Source organism: Sus scrofa, chromosome 5 (genome assembly GCF_000003025.6).
Source record: "Sus scrofa isolate TJ Tabasco breed Duroc chromosome 5, Sscrofa11.1, whole genome shotgun sequence".
NCBI lineage: Eukaryota > Metazoa > Chordata > Mammalia > Artiodactyla > Suidae > Sus > Sus scrofa.
This window is the reverse complement of record NC_010447.5, coordinates 22,674,281-22,691,465: the sequence shown is the minus strand read 5'-3', so window position 1 is coordinate 22,691,465 and position 17,185 is coordinate 22,674,281. Positions and strand designations below refer to the sequence as shown.

Below are 17,185 nucleotides of genomic sequence, written 5' to 3'. Positions count from 1 at the left end.
ATCATTAACCCACTGAGCAAGGGCAGGGACCGAACCCGCAACCTCATGGTTCCTAGTCGGATTCGTTAACCACTGCGCCACGATGGGAACTCCCCTGATTCCTGTGTCTTTTTGACTTATCCTGGTCAGGTTTTGAGGACTTCCTTACCTTCTGGCACAACAAAGTATTTTGGGCTCACTTTGTACTTTACTTGCCCCAAACCTGGAACCAATAATTTCCACAAAGAATGTTTTCTTTATTTTTATTTTTAGGGCACACCTGCAGCATATGGAATTTCCCAGGCTAGGGGTCGAATCAGAGCTACAACTGCTTGCCTACACCACAGCCTTCATCAACATGGGATTTGAACCGTGTCTGTAACCTACACCACAGCTCATGGCAACGCTGGATCCTTAACCCACTGAGCAAGGCCAGGGATCAAACCCAAATCTTCATGATACTAGTTGGGTTCATTTCTGTTTTTTTTTTTTTTTTTTTTTTTTTCCTTTTTAGGGCCACACTGGCCGCACGTGGAATTTTCCAGGCTAGGGGTTGCAGCTTCTGGCCCACACCACAGCAACACCAGACCAGCCACATCTACAACTTACGCTGCAGCTTGTGCCAGATCCTTATCCCACTGAGCAGGGCCAGAGATTGAACCCACATCCTCCTGGACACCAGTCAGATTCTTAACCCACTGAGCCACAACAGGAACGCCTAGTTAGGTTCATTTCTGCTGAGGCACAATGGGAACTCTGGGAATGGTTCCTTTAAAGGGAAACTACTTCTCATTCTTAATTATCTATCTTCTGCTATCTTTATGAGATCAATTATTTCCAGTACAAAAAATAAGAGTGGATACCACATTAAAGACCTTCAGTGTCTTCCCAGAAGTACTTTGATAGTAAAGTGTCTAAATTGAATTATTTCTCAGAATGAAGTGAGTTATAGGCAGCACTGATGATTTGCCGTGGAGATGGGGCATTGGACAGAAAATTGCTGTTGTATTTTTTCCCCCTAACTTGGTGACATGTGAAGGTGAAAATAAGTATCCGTATCTTTCTTACTTTTTATGTAATCCACGCTTTTTCTTCCTGTGGTGTAGTCACTTAAGAGTTGTTTCCCTCTTTGTTATTTTCTGCTCTTTGAATTAAAATCTCCTTAGATAAACTTCTAAACCAGGTCTTTTATACTTTGTGCTTTGAACCTGTATCTTCATCTACACATATATTTTACACATTGGTCTGTGAATACAATCTAGGGTGTTTATTGTATTGAATGTTTATGCCAGCATATGGTCTCATGCCTCCTTATGAGCTCTGATGTTTTAGAAAATCCAGAATAGGAATTCCTGTCGTGGCGCAGCGGAAGCGAATTCGACCAGGAACCATGAGGTTGCGGGTTCAATACCTGGCCTCGCTCAGTGTGTTAAGGATCTGGCCTTGGCTTGAGCTGTGGTGTAGGTCGCAGACATGGCTCGGATCTGGCATGGCTCAGGTTGTGGCTGTGGCTGTGGCTGGCAGCTGTAGCCCCTATTCGACCCCTAGCCTGGGAACCTCCATATGCGGCCCTAAAAAAGAAAAAAAAAGGAAAAGAAAATCCAGAATAGAATAGAATTATTTTAGAATTGGATCTGGTTTATCCCAGTCACTTATGGTCTAACAGCTTGAAAATATCCTGCTCTGGGACTCTACCTGAAACAAGACATATGAGTTCCACCTATAAAAACATTTTTCATTGAAAGTGAAACTTCTTAAACCTCTCATGTATTTCCTTGATGTGGAAACATAAGCTGTAAGGAAAGTGGTTTACTATTAACATGTGTTATTGAAATATTTAAAATCCTGCCTATTATCCCTGTGGAAGAAATATAAAATATGTTTTTGAGGGGGCAGTGTTGGTTACTTCCAGAAGTTATAGGTAATATTTTAATTAACACAATTACTAACCTATTGATTGATATATGGCTCATATGTTTGTTCTTTTATGTGGATTGCTCTGAGTACTTTAAAAATTAGCTGCCTGGCAGTGTAAAAGTACAGATATTAAAATGAATTGCATGCCTTCCAACTATTTCTATTACTTGGCTAAATTTAGAACCATGTAGAGCTCCTGCAGAATTGAAATCTCTGGGGATTATTAATAGTCAAGACAGACAATATTCAGCTTTTCAGAGTAAAGAAGAGGAAAGGTAGCTTCAAATTAATTTTTGCACTGTCACCCAGACTACTTAATTATGACAGAGTCCAGTGAAAAGTCAAAACTCTTCTCAGAATTTTATTTGATTGTTGCTGCAAACTTGGTAGAGCCTAGGCTCCTGGGCAGTGAAAGGGATCATTTTTTTACCTTCTTAGGTGAATTGCTGGTGGCTCTCTACTCTTTTATCCAGTGTCTCCTCAAATTATGCTTGATAAGTGCAATTCTTACACTTCACCTGGATGGAAGAGGCAGTCCATTTGAGTTAGAGATCAGGTGAGCATTACACTTGGGTCCTTGTGGGTGAATTTTATAACACTAGAATTGTTTTTGCATATGTGTGGATTCATACTAGTGTAGGATATTTTGAGGAAAAGTTATTTTACACTTAATTGTGCATGAAATATGAAAATCTGTTGATGACATTAAGCAGGACCTCAGCATAAGAAATAGCAAATAAAAGGAATGGTAGTTTAATTGAAATATGGGTTAAAACAGAGTAGGATTTTACATAGAGTGAATATGATGTGTTTATTACTACTCTATTTGGCAATTGGAAATGTAAGACTTTGGTGCCACTGTAATAAGAAATTGTAAGGACACTGGAAAAAATGCCCCCCCCCCATTATTATGAAACCAAGCAAATTCTGTTAAAATGGAATGTATGTTTTTTTCTGACCCTGGATTTATACAGATGGTGAAATATATAAAAATTTAAAAAACTATCTATGTATTACTCATTGAATTAAGCCCACATGCTTTGTTTCTCCTCTCCTTCCTGTTAGAACTTCTGTAGAGAATTATATGGAGTTCCTGTCGTGGCGCAGTGGTTAACGAATCCGACTAGGAACCATGAGGTTGCGGGTTCGGTCCCTGCCCTTGCTCAGTGGGTTAACGATCCGGCGTTGCCGTGAGCTGTGGTGTAGGTTGCAGACGCGGCTCGGATCCCGCATTGTTGTGGCTCTGGCGTAGGCCGGTGGCTGCAACTCCGATGGTGCCTGGGAACCTCCATATTGCCACGGAAGCGGCCCAAGAAATAGAAAAAAAAAAAAAAAAAAAAGAAAAGGAATTATAGAACACAAGTTCCCTGTGTTCCTTGGGGAAATAAGCTTTGGTTGAAGGACTCACTGTTTAGTGGGACAAAATGTTGTGAAGAATGTAGCATGATGATTTTTTTCATTTTGCTTATCCCTATTTATAAAGAATGTGGTTTTCTTTTTTTTATTTTTCTTTTTTTGTCCTTTTAGGGCCACACCCATGGCATATGGAGGTTCCCAGGCTAGGGGCTGAATCAGAGCTCTAGCTGCTGGCCTATGCTACAGCCATAGCAACTTGGGATCCCAGCCGCATCTGTGACCTACCCCACAGCTCATGGCAATCCCAGATCCTTCACCCACTGAGCAAGGCCAGGGATCAAACCCTTGTCCTCATGGATGCTAGTTGGGTTCGTTAACCACTGAGCCATGACAGGAACTCCAAAATAGCACTGATTTCCTTTATGATTAGAGGAAAGAAAATCAGGGTTTTTTTGTTTTCATCTATGTCATGTTACATGTGGGAAGTACCAAGGCTAGGGATCAAAACTGCCATGGCAGTGGTGATGCTGGATCCTTAACTTGCTGAGCCACCAGGGAACTCCAAAAAATCCATTATTTAAAGACTTTAATTTTTAAATTTTTAAATTTTTTGGGGGGGGCAGGGAATAATAACTTTTTTCAGAAAGCTGGCATACGGAGAAGATGGTGGACTAGTGTCCCAAAGAACTATCTTGCCTGGGTTGGGATGCTAGTTTCTTTTTTTCTTTTTTTTTTTTTTTGTCTTTTTGCCATTTCTTGGGGCGCTCCCGCGGCATGTGGACGTTCCCAGGCTAGGGGTTGAATCGGAGCTGTAGCCACCAGCCTACGCCAGAGCCACAGCAACACGGGATCCCAGCCGCGTCTGCAACCTACACCACAGCTCACGGCAGCGCCGGATCGTTAACCCACTGAGCAAGGGCAGGGACCGAACCCGCAACCTCATGGTTCCTAGTCGGATTCGTTAACCACTGCGCCACAACAGCAACTCCAAGACATTTTTTAAAAGGATAAAGGGGGAGTTCCCATTGTGAATCAGCGGGTTAAGAACCCATCATAGTATCCATGAGGATGTGAGTTCTATCCCAGGCCTCACTCACTGAGTTAAGGATCCAGCCTTGCCACAAGCTGTGGCATAGGTCATAGATGCAGCTCGGATCTGGTATTACTGTGGCTTGTTTATTAGCTTGTCCTAACTTGTTGGAAATTCAGCATTTTAATGTAAAATTTAAATAAGACAATATTATATGCTTTTACTACAGTAAAAGCTTAAATTTATTGCACATTTCTATTGGTCCCAGGGTTTTTCAGAGACTCCTTGAGTGTCAGATAAAGTACTTGGGACCATTAGAAGGTGTAGGACCATTCTAGGGCTGTGGGATCAAAAATTTCTGTGTTCAGGAGTTCCTGTCGTGGCACAGTGGTTAACGAATCCGACTAGGAACCATGAGGTTGCGGGTTCGGTCCCTGCCCTTGCTCAGTGGGTTAACGATCCGGCATTGCCGTGAGCTGTGGTGTAGGTTGCAGACGCGGCTCGGATCCCGAGTTGCTGTGGCTGTGGTGTAGGCCAGCGGCTACAGCTCCAATTCGACCCCTAGCCTGGGAACGTCCACATGCCGTGGGAGCGGCCCAAAAAATAGCAAAAAAGACCAAAAAAAAAAAAAAAAAAAATTTCTGTGTTCAAAGACCTTACTGGCTAGCTGTGGAGATAAAACATGAACAATTAATAAAACAGCAATAGATGTAATGGATTAGATTCTGTAGTATAGACAGAATGCAGTAGAATTTAGTTGAGTCTAGTTGTGCAGTACAAACAAATGTAAAAGAGAGAAATCAGTGTAAAAAAGATTAGGGATGAGGTAGGAATTGAACTGGGCTTCAATATATAAAATTCATTTCAGTGGCCATATTTCAAATATGTTTATTTTCCTTTTTTGAGATTTGCTTTTTTAAAAGACTCTATTATGGAAAATTTCAAACATTCCAAAGCAGTAAAATGAACCTCCATATACAGTTATTAGTTTATGGCTAATCTTATTTCATCTATAATCCTACCTCCTTTTCTGACTACTTTGAAGCAAATATGCTGTATTATTTCATCCCTAAATATTTCAGTATATATCCCTAAATAATGACTTTAAAAACATAGTACCAATACCATTTGCACTTTTAAATAATTAAAAATAATTCCTTAATATTAAATATGTTCATAATTCCCTGATTGTATTATTTTTTAAAAAAAACAGCCTGTATGTTTAAAATAGGATCCAAATAAAATCTATACCTTATAGTATGTCAATATATCTTTAAAAAAACACTTAATCTGAAAATTTTCCTCTCTCTCCTTTTTTCCCACCAGTTTATTTGTTAAAGAAACTGGGTCTTCTGTCAAGTAGTTTCTCACAGGTGGATTTGTGTTCAACATCACAAGTAGTGTCATTTAACATATTTCTCTGTCCCTTGTATTTCCTTCAAATTGACATTTACGTCTTTAGACTTGATTAGATTCCGATTCAGTGTTTTTGGCTAGAATACTTTATAGTGTATTTCCGTTAGGAGGAAGTGTATGATGCCTGTTAGTCTGATTTTCATGATGTTAGCAGCCACTGAGGATCATTATCTACATCCTTTATGAATTTCATTAAGGGTTACAAAATCGTGATATTCAAATTGTATTATTTTAAGATTTATTTTTGCTGGAATACTTTTATAGAGATACTCCCCTTATCACCTCTTTGGTTACTTTCAGGCATATCTTGTACAGGAAAGGTGAGACAGATGCTTTGAGGCCTTATTTTAATTAACAGTTATTGTCCTTTTCAAAATAATGAGTTTGTTCACTAACATCCTGTGACTGATTTTTTTTTTTTTTTTTTTTTTTTTTTTTTTTTTTTTTTTTTTTTTTTTTTTTTTTTTTTTTTTTTTTTTTTTTTAACTGTCATTATGAATTCACTTATTTATCTTTGTCCACTCTCGTGGCATGTATAAGTTCCCAGGCCAGGGACTGAACCCATACCACAGCAGTAACCCAACCAACAGCAGTGACATCAGATCCTTAACCTACCAAGCCACCAGGAAACTCCTTGAACTCATCAATTTATATATTTGTGTTTCGGTCAATTTCTTTTTTATTCCTATTGATGTCTCATTGATTAACTCATAATGGCAAATGGAAACCTCTTCAGGTTGGCTCTAATGTCCTTTTGTTCTGATCCTCTTAGTTTTTGATAGCTTATGATGTTCTGAGATCCTCTTACATTTCCATTCCTGGGCATATAACAACCGTTGCCTCTTTATGGAGAAATGATGTTTAGAAGCTGCAGTTCGGGTACAACAGGTACTCATTCCTTAGTGGGTTGTTCATTATTTTTTGCTGTTTCTAATACACAAGACTAGGAAATAAGGTGCCCCCCCCCTTTTAAAGAAAGTGCAAGTTCATATCAGTACTTCAATTCAAATCTAGGACTATAGATTTTTAAATTCAGCATCTTTAATCTTACAGATTTGCATTTTTCAGAAATTAGCATTTTATGGAAAGTAATGTGTAATCATTGTTAAGAATTTTTTTTTTTTTTTTTTTTTTTTTTTTTCCTAGGGCCACATCTGCAGCATATGGAGGTTCCCAGGCTAGGGGTCTAATCAGAGCTGAAGCTGCCAGCCTACACCACAGCCACAGCAATGCCAGATCTGAGCCTCATCTGCAACCTACACCACAGCTCATGGCAACGCCGGTTCCTTAACCCACTGAGCGAGGCCAGGGATCGAACCCGCAACCTCATGGTTCCTAGTCGGATTCGTTAACCACTGCGCCACGACGGGAACTCCAAGAAATTTAAATAATTCAAGATTGTATAAGGTAAAAAGTGGAGTTCCTGCTGTGGTGCAGTGGGTTAAGAATCAGACTGCAGTGGCTTGGGTCACTGTGGAGGTGCAGGTTCAATCCCCTTGCCCAGCACAGTGAGTTAAAAGATCTGGCATTGCTGCAGTTGTGGCGTAAGTCACAGCTGTGGCTCGGATTCAGTCCCTGGCCTGGGAACTTCCATATGCTGCCGGTGAGGCCATTAAAAAAGAAAAGTGTATAATACTTGTAAAAGGTAAAGATCCTGACCCTATCCCAGAATCACTAGTTCATCACTTAACACAGTTAATTTAAAGGCTTCCTAGTGGGTATATTTTTTTCTTTTTTTTTTAAATTGAATTATAGTTGATTACAACTTATATTAATTTCAGGTGTATATCAATGATGCAGTGTTTTTACAAATTATACTCCATTAGAAGTTTTTACAAGATAATGGTTTTAATTCCCTGTGCTTTACAGTATGTCCTTGTTGGTATCTATTTTATACATAGTAGTTTGTGTCTCTGAATCCCATGCCCTTTCCTCCACCCTTTGGTAACCACTAGTTTGCCCTTTGGTAACCACTAGAAACAAATCAACTAGTTTGTTTTCCTGTATCTGTGAGTCTTTCTGTTTTACATTTGCATTCATTCATATTGTTTTTTAGATTCCACATAAAAGTGATATCATACATCATTTGTCTTTGATTTATTTCACTTAGTATTCTCATGGTCCGTGTTGCTGCAAGTGGCAGGATTTTGTTCTTTTATGGCTGAATAATATTCCATTGTGTGTGTGGTGGTGTATGTTTGTCTCTCAATCTTACGTCTTTGTTCATTCATCTTTTGATGGGCATTTGGGTTGCTTTCATGTCTTGGCTATTGTGAATAGTGCTGCTCTGAACATTGAGGTACATATGTCTTTTGGAATTCATATTTTCATTTTCTTCAGATATATACCCAGGAGTGGAATTGCTGGATCATCTGGTAGTTCTACTTTTAATTTTTTGAGAAACCTTCATAAAGTTTTCCATAGTGGCTGCTCCAGTGCACATTCCCACTAAGAGTGAACAAAGATTCCTTTTCTCTGCATTATCTCCAACATTTCTTATTTGATAACCATTCTGATGACAGGTGTGAGGCAATCTTGTTATTTTGATGTGGTATCTTATTCTTATATCAGCTATACCTACTTGGTTTAGATAGCACTGAACATAGAGGTAAACATTAGGGATTGACAGTTTTTGAGGCTAGGGAAAAAGATGAGAAGTAATTCCGTATGTGAAATGAAGATTCTTACATACTTTTAGGTTTACTTTTTAGATAACACATTTACATTATACAAAATTCTAAGGATAGGAAAATTAGAGTGAGGTTTTCTTCTTATTCCTACAACGAGAACCAGTCAATTCCTTTTTCCAGAGGCAACTAATATTACCTGTTTTTGTGCATCCTGTGTTTTTTTTTGTGTGTGTATGTGTTTTTTGGCTGCATCTGCAGCATGTGGCAGTTCCAGGGCCAGGGATTGATCTTGTACCATAGCAGTGACCCAAGCTACAGCAGTGACAATGTCAGATCCTTATCCTACTGAGCCACTAGGGAACTCCTGTGTATTTATAACCATTTATATAACTAAGTGAAATTTATAACGTATATCAAGAATTTCCTTATTCTTGTTTATGTCTGCACAGTATTTTGGGCTATGTATGTATTGTTTATTAAAGGGCATTTTGTTAATTTCTGTCTTTTGCAACTACAAACAATGCTGCAGGAATAACCTTGTAATATGTCATTTTGTATATTTGTAATAATTATTAAATAATTTTCTAAAGGCGTTTATTTTGTAATTCTTATAGGCATTGTAAAATTTTCTTTCAGGAGTTCCCTTGTGGCGTAGTGGGTTAAGGATGCTGCTGTGGCGTGGATCCCTGGCTGGGAACTTCCATGTTATGTGAGCATGGCCAAAGAAATATATATGAAGTTTATATTTCCACCAGCAATTGAGTCAAGATTTGAGAACGAAAATTTAGTCATGGTGGATATATACAAAATAATCACTTTGAGATGTTTTCATCCATATTTATAGTGGAGTACTCAGCATTGGAATTTTAGCCCTGTTCATTCAACACTGTTAACTGAGTGCCTATGAATGAATGTAGTCTTTGCTCCCCACTGTAAATAAATATGTCAGATATACTTAAGCTATGAAGGAAGGCTTTCTGGAGGAGCAGAGCCTTGAAAGACAGGTGGGGTAGGGGAAATTTCTAAATTAGATGTTCTCAAATTTTTGGTCTTTGACCTCTTAACTCTTTAAAAAATTATTACAGACCCCAAAGAACTTTATTTTATATGGGTTATATTTGACAGTATTTACTGTTTTGGAAATTAAAACTATGAAAATATTTAAATATATATTAACTCATTAAAAATAATAAGCTCCCTACATAGTATATCTAACACACTTTTAAATTTTTTTATACAATTTTTTTTTTTTTTTTTTTTTTTTGTCTTTTTGCTATTTCTTTGGGCCACTCCCTCGGCATATGGAGGTTCCCAGGCTAGGGGTCTAATAGGAGCTGTAGCCGCCAGCCTACGCCAGAGCCACAGCAACGGGGGATCCGGGCCACATCTGCAACCTACACCACAGCTCACGGCAACGCCGGATCATTAACCCACTGAGCAAGGGCAGGGACCAAACCCGCAACCTCATGGTTCCTAGTCAGATTCGTTAACCACTGCGCCACAACGGGAACTCCCTAAATTTTTTTTATACAATATTAAAAGGTTACACTCTGTTTACAGCTATTACAAAATATTGGCTGGGAGTTCCTACTATGGCACAACAGGATTGAGAGTGTCTTGGGAGTGCTGGGACGAAGGTTTGATCCTTCACCTACCATAGTGGATTAAAGATCTGGTGTTGCCACAGCTGCTGCACAGGTTGTCAACTGACTCGGATCTGATACCTAGCCTGGGAACTCTTTATGCTACAGGGCAGCTAAAAAAGAAAAAAAAATTGGCTGTATGCCCTGTATTGTACAACATATCCTTGTAGCCTATCTTATACTCAATAGTTTTGTACCTCCCAGTCCACCACCCCTGTACTGCCTGCTCTATCCCCTTCCCCCCATAGCTGCTGGTTTGTTCTCTATATTTGTGAGTCTGCATCTTTTTATATTCACTAGTTTGTTGTATTTTTAAATTTTATTTATGTATTTATTTTTGTCTTTTTAGGGCCGCACCCGTGGCATATGGAGGTTCCCAGGCTAGGGGTCTAATGGGAGCTATAGCCACCACCCTACACCACAGCCATAGCAACGTCAGATCCGAGCTGCATCTGCGAGCTACACCACAGCTTAGGGCAACGCCGGCTCCTTAACCCACTGAGCAAGGCTAGGGATCGAACCCACAACCTCATTGTTCCTAGTCAGATTCATTTCTGCTGCGCCATGATGGGAACTCCTGTTGTATTTTTTTTTAGATTCAACATACAAGTGATATCATATAGTATTTATCTTTCTCTCTCTGACTTATTTCACTCAGCATAATACCCTCCCAGTCCATCCATGTTGCTGCAAATGGCAAAATTTTGTTCCTTTTTATGGCGAAGTAGTATTCCATTGTGTGATATCTATCTGCCTATCTATTGCATCTTCTTTATCCGTTCATCTGTTGATGGACACTTAGGTTGCTTCCATATGTTGGCAATTGTAAATAAAGCTGCTGTGAACATTGAAGTGCATGTATCTTTTCAAATTTGTGTTTTTGGTTTTTTTGGATATATACCCAGGAGTGGAATTCCTGTTTTTAGTTTTTTGAGAAATCTTCATACTGTTTTCTGCAGCGGCTGTACCATTCTGACTGGTGTGAGGTGATACCTCATTGTGGTTTTGTTTCGTTTTGTCTGTTTTCTTTTTTGCTTGCAACTGTGGCATATTGTAGTTCCAAGGCCAGGGATCAAATCCAAGCCATCGCCGCAAACTGTGCTGCAGCTGTGGCGTGTTGGATCCTTAACCCACCACTACAGCAGGAACTACTCTTAGTGGTTTTGATTTGCATTTCTCTGATGGTTAGTGATTCTAAGAATCTTTTCACATGCCTATTGATGATCTGCTTTTCCTTTTTGGAAAAATGTCTAGTCGGTGTCTCTGCCCATTTAAAAATTTTTTATTATTTATTTATTTTTTCTTTTTGGGGCCTCACCCCTCGGCATATGGGAGTTCCCAGGCTAGGGGTTGAATTGATGCTGCAGCTGTTGGCCTACACCTCAGCCACAGCAATACCAGACCTGAACCACATCTGTGACCTATGCTGCAGCTTGTGGCAACAGCAGTTCCTTAACCCACTGAGTGAGGCCAGGGATTGAACCCACATCCTCACGGATACTAGTCGGGTTCTTAACCTGCTGAGCCACAACAGAACTCCTGACCATTTCTTTTTTTATATCACACTTTTTTTTTTTTTTCTTTTTAGGGCCGCACGCACGGCATAGGGAGGTTCCCAGGCTAGGGACAGAATCAGAGCTACAGATGCCAGCCTGTGCCACAGCAACGTACCATCCGAGCAGTGTCTGCAACCTACACCACAGCTCGCAGCAACACCGGGTCCCTAACACACTGACTGAGGCTGGGAATCGAACCCGGAACTTTATGGTTCCTAGTCAGATTCGTTTCCACTGCTCCATGACGGGAACTCCCTATATCAGCCTTTTTAATAAAAAAACTAATTTTTAAAACAAAAGATTTAGTGAGAAGGAGGTTTATTGTTTTGTATTTTTGCAAGTCTCTTTCTCTTTTTTTAATGGTCATACCCACAGCATATGGAAGTTCCCAGGCCAGGGATTGAATCCAAGCCCCGGTGGTGACCTTTGCCACAGCTGTGGTAACGCTGGCTCCTTTTACCCACTGCTCTGGGCTGGGGATTGAACCCATACCTCTGTAGCAACCTGAGCCACTGAAGGCAGATTCTTTTTTTTTTTTTTTTTTTTGTCTTTTGTCTTTTGTCTTTTTTGTTGTTGTTTTGTTGTTGTTGCTATTTCTTGGGCCGCTCCCGCGGCATATGGAGGTTCCCAGGCTAGGGGTTGAAACGGAGCTGTAGCCACTGGCCTACGCCAGAGCCACAGCAACGCGGGATCCGAGCCGCGTCTGCAACCTACACCACAGCTCACGGCAACGCCGGATCGTTAACCCACTGAGCAAGGGCAGGGACCGAACCCGCAACCTCATGGTTCCTAGTCGGATTCGTTAACCACTGCGCCACGACGGGAACTCCCTGAAGGCAGATTCTTAACCAACTTTACCAAAGCAGGAACTCTGCAGGTCTCTTTTATATCTGGCTTATTAGAAGATAGCTGGATTCTCATATCTCTGTCTTAATGCAGTCTGTTATATTATTACATCATTTTGGTTGAAGTATAAGTCTAACCTCAGAGATACATAGATGAAAGAGAGAGGAGTATTTTAGTATATTTTGGGGTAAATATGGATATTCTTTGATATTATACCAAAATTCAACAAGTGGTGGTTTCTTAAAGGTTAGTTGCAATGTAGAATCTGGAATCATATTAATGAACTGTTGTACTTGATGGGATTAAAAATTCATTTGCCTATCTTGTACATCTTTTACTCAGGTATGATTTTGAAACATCATGATTTAGTCCACTGGAAAATACTGGTTCACATCCAGATCTTCCAAATGTTTGACACATTTCTTCGTACAATTAAAAAAAGTCATGCTCATTAATGTTATCGCCATTTCATCAAGAAAGTCTTAAATGTTGAGACATCTAGCTCATGGCAGATAATATGTTTTAAAAATTCTGCTTTTAACTTAAAAGTTTGAATTTAATCATTGGCAACAAATACTATCATTTGTTTTCTTTGATATAATCGGCTCATTTTGTTCATTTTTGTGAGAAATATTGCCACATACCCAAGTCTGAATAACCATAGTTTACCTTCAGTTGTTTAAGAAATAAAAATGTTCCATGAAAAAATCAGCTAGTTCAGCTTGTAGCTCAGTTTCTTTTCCTCAAGACCATTATTTATACTTTGATATGCAGGAGAAGTGCTTTATACTTACTTCCCATTTTGACACTTAGTCTATTAAAAACATGTACTCAGAATTTGGAATTTAATAAAATTATCAATTTTTACTGCTTTATCAAGGATAGACATAAGTAAAAACTACAGTACTATAGAATCTGCGGTTGGTTGAATCTGTGGATGGAATCCCAGGTACAGGAGGAACTGCAAATACTAAGGCCTGATTAAAAGTTATACTCAGATTTTTCAACTGTGGGGAGGGTTGGTGCCCCTAACCTCCACGTTGTTCAAGGGTTAACTGTATACCCAGAGATACTGAGTTGAGGAAAAAGAATAGCTTTCTAGGTCGACTATTACTAATTTGTTATGGAACTTGGGATACAGGTAGGTAGATAGATAGGTAGATAGATAGATAGATAGGATAGATAGATAGGGAGATAGAGTCAGCTACTAGATCATAAAGGAACTTAAGTACCTTGCCAAGGAGTATAGAATTTATTCTGTAGGCAGTGAGGAGTCTTTGAAGGAGTTTAAGAAGGGGTGTGTATGTATGGTAGGGGTTTGGGTGGGTGATGCCATCACATTTGTATACTTCAAAGATCACTCTTGGGGGAGTTCCCATTGTGGCGCAGTGGTTAACGAATCTGACTAGGAACCATGAGGTTGTGGGTTCAGTCCCTGCCCTTGCTCAGTGGGTTAACGATCCGGTGTTGCTGTGAGCTGTGGAGTAGGTTGCAGACTCGGCTCGGATCCCGCGTTGCTGTGGCTCTGGTGTAGGATGGCAGCTGCAGCTACATCTCTGATTCGAGCCCTAGCCTGGAAACCTCCATATGCCGTGGTGCGGCCCAAAGGAATAGCAAAAAAAAAAAAAAAAAAAAAAAAAAAAGACAAAAAACAAACAAAAAAAATAAAAATCACTCTTATCACAGTATATCTTGTGGCCAGTGGAAAATGATGAGGTCCTGAACTAAGGTACCGACTTGGTCATGGAGTCACAAAGGGCCAGGCTGTATAGGCAGGTTATAACATGTCTTTACTAATAAGTAGAACTAAGCCTAGCAGCATCTGTTTGGCTGGAGCACAATCAGCTACTTCCATCACCATGTCAGTTATTAGCTGTCTTCTCAAATAGTCTTTTTTCTTTTTTCCTTTTTATTGTACTGAATGAGATAATGGATGCCGAGTAAACTTATTACAGTATTTTTAAAACTCATTATTTTTTAAATTTTTTTTAGTCTTTTTGCTATTTCTTTGGGCCGCTCCCGCGGCATATGGAGGTTCCCAGGCTAGAGGTCGAATCGGAGCTGTAGCCACCAGCCTACGCCAGAGCCACAGCAACTCGGGATCCGAGCCGCGTCTGCAACCTACACCACAGCTCACAGCAACGCCGGATCGTTAACCCACTGAGCAAGGGCAGGGACCGAACCCGCAACCTCATGGTTCCCAGTCGGATTCGTTAACCGCTGCGCCACGACGGGAACTCCCCAAAACTCATTAAATTTTATTATATTTATAGTTGTACAACCATCATCACAACTTTATTTTACAACATTTCCATCCCAAACCCCCAGTGCATCACACACCCTCCCCAACATGTCTCCTTTGGTAACCATAAGTTTTTCAAAGTTTGTGAGTCATTTTCTATTCTGCAAATAAGTTCATTGTATCTTTTTTTTTTTTTTTTTTAAAGATTCCTCATGTAAGTGATAGCATATGATGTTTTCTGTCACTTCACTAGCATAATAGTTTCCAGGTCCATCCATGTTACTGCTAATGCCATTATCTCATTCCTTTTCGTGGCTGAGTAATATTCCATTGTGTACCACATCTTTATTCACTCCTCTGTCAGTGGACATTTAGGTTGCTTCCATGTCTTGGCTATTGTACATAGTGCTGCAGTCAACTCTTGTGTAAACAGTTTTCTCTGGAAACACGTAAAATGCTCTAGAATGTCTTTTGCAAATATGACTTCTAAAGATAATCGCTATTCTAACTTCTGTTCCTGTAGGTTTTTTAAAATATGTTTTTGAATTTCATATTTAGAATCATAGTATATGTTTTGTGTCTTTTTCTTGCTCAGCATTGTCTTTGAGACAGTGAGAGGAAATGAGCTCCTTGATGGAAGTTGCTACAAATAATCTGTGGCCATGTTTAATCTAAAACACTGGGCATTACTCTTCCTTGTTTCTCTTTTCTTTCTCCGTTTTTCCTTTCCCTCCATATGCCGCAGGTGCAGCATATGGAAGTTCCCAGGCAAGGGGTCCCTTTTAAATTAAGTAGATAGTTTGTGGTATTTTTTAAAAATTTCCTTGCCTTGTCATTCTTTTTGAAGTTCATGTTAGAACAAAGGATGTCTTCTGTGATTTCTTGATGTGGCTAAAGACTAGGTATTTTCAGGCCTTGATTTTATGACTGCTTTTCAAATTACCCTAATGATACCAAACATCTGTTGATGCTGAACAGCTTAGTTTCTTCTCCAGGTGATTTTGATCTTTTTTTAAAATTCTTTTTTTCTTTTTTGTAATTGCGAAGGTTAACATTCTGGTCTTTTTATGGTAGCTTTCTTCCCGCCTTTCCGTACCATGTTAGTCATCCAGAGTTACTAATGTGGGCCTGAAATGACAACTTTTTTTTTCCCCAAAGTGCTCAGCGAAGTCAGAAAGGGAAAGACTCCCTATCAGGAGAAGGTGTCTGGATTGTAGTTGTCTTGAGTAAACAGTGTTTTTATATGTGAAATAAATGAGAATTCTGGTCAAGGTGCAGATGTCAGTGACCTGTCAGCCCATCAGGATGAATCACCTGAAGTCCTGGATGAGGTGACAATGTCAGCACAATGAACCCCTTGCCTTGAGTTTGTTGGGCCTCTCATTAAGAGTCAGAGTCATTGTTGAAGATTCAGCTGACTTTAAACATTATTTATTTTGGAGGGGGAAGATCACTTTCAGTATAGGTGCACCATTGGAAGTGACATGTGGCCGTTTTACAGCCATTTTGGTGTGCCCATGTGTTACATTTGTTAGGATCTTTAAAGCTTGTCTCTAGGTGACTAGAGGCTGTTCTGCTTCTGTCAGTAAGTTTAATTAATTGTCTTGGGTCCCAGACAAGTAAATTTGTTAACTGTGGTTTCTGATTTATCTATTGCCTCAACTAGTGATAATTTGATAGGAATAGGAACTCTGAGGTGGCATTTTATTGCCAAAAAAAAGGATGTTGGTTGCTAAGTGCAGCTGATTAGAAGACTAGGACAAAGTATTTGTTTTTCTGGTGCCAGAGTCATAATTAAGGCTTTACAGAATGTGCCACTAGTCAGATGACTGAACTAAATCTTTCTACTCCTGTGAGGTTATCTTTAAGGCATTGGGAGTGCTTCACAGAACTCTTTTACCAAAACCCTGAGGAGAAGGGGCTATAAAGAAACTGGAAGAGCTTTTTTTAATAGAAATCTTTGTAAGATATCAGGAAGGCAGACTTGATGTGATATTCACAGAACAGTGTTATAAAACAGAATGATGAGTTAGGGATACTCCTCACTGTGTAGAATGCAGTGAGGCTTAGATATTTTGAGGGCTTCCAAGAACACACTCTGGTTTGGGCACTCAGCACTCCAGGTTCTAAAGTGGATTAAGCAGCACCAGCCCTCAGCGTCCTATAATAGCAAAAATAATAAATACTGCAGCTGGGGTGAGGAGTTTTAAATTATGTGTTTGCAGTACTTCTATTCACAGAAGAAAATTATGTCCCTAGCCTCTCTACCTTTGCTTCTCACCTACCAAGAGAAATTCTAGATCTGCTAGCTCAGTTTCTAGACTTATCTTGTGTGGAAGAATAATGGGTAAAAAAACAGCTGAAGAAGTTCAAGGAGTAAGACTGGATGATTTTTTTTTTTTATATATATTAGAAAGTAGACCAGGAACTGCTTATAAGTACAGGGGAGTAATAGAAGGGAAAGAGTCAAATGAACAGTGTTTTATTGTGAATTGAGAGTAAGGATGGAGATAGAGGGTTTTTATAACTTCATCAGGAGTATAAGAAGTATTCTGAGCAAAAGGAATTGG

The 17,185-nt window shown here is 39.5% G+C and overlaps 1 protein-coding gene across 24 annotated transcripts in view; it reads left to right on the top strand.

The window, feature by feature from the left end:
• R3HDM2 (R3H domain containing 2) overlaps positions 1-17,185 on the top strand; it is a 155,606-nt gene that overhangs the window by 22,785 nt on the left and 115,636 nt on the right. For 4 of the 24 annotated variants that reach the window (XM_021091839.1, XM_021091834.1, XM_021091836.1 and 1 more), the window contains exon 2: positions 2,335-2,452. The exons of 19 other annotated variants lie outside the window; for them this stretch is intronic. The gene's annotated coding sequence lies outside the window, so the exon portion shown is untranslated. Of the gene's footprint in view, positions 1-1,539; positions 2,453-17,185 lie in introns of those variants that run through there. One more of the 24 variants, XM_021091835.1, reaches the window with a different exon arrangement.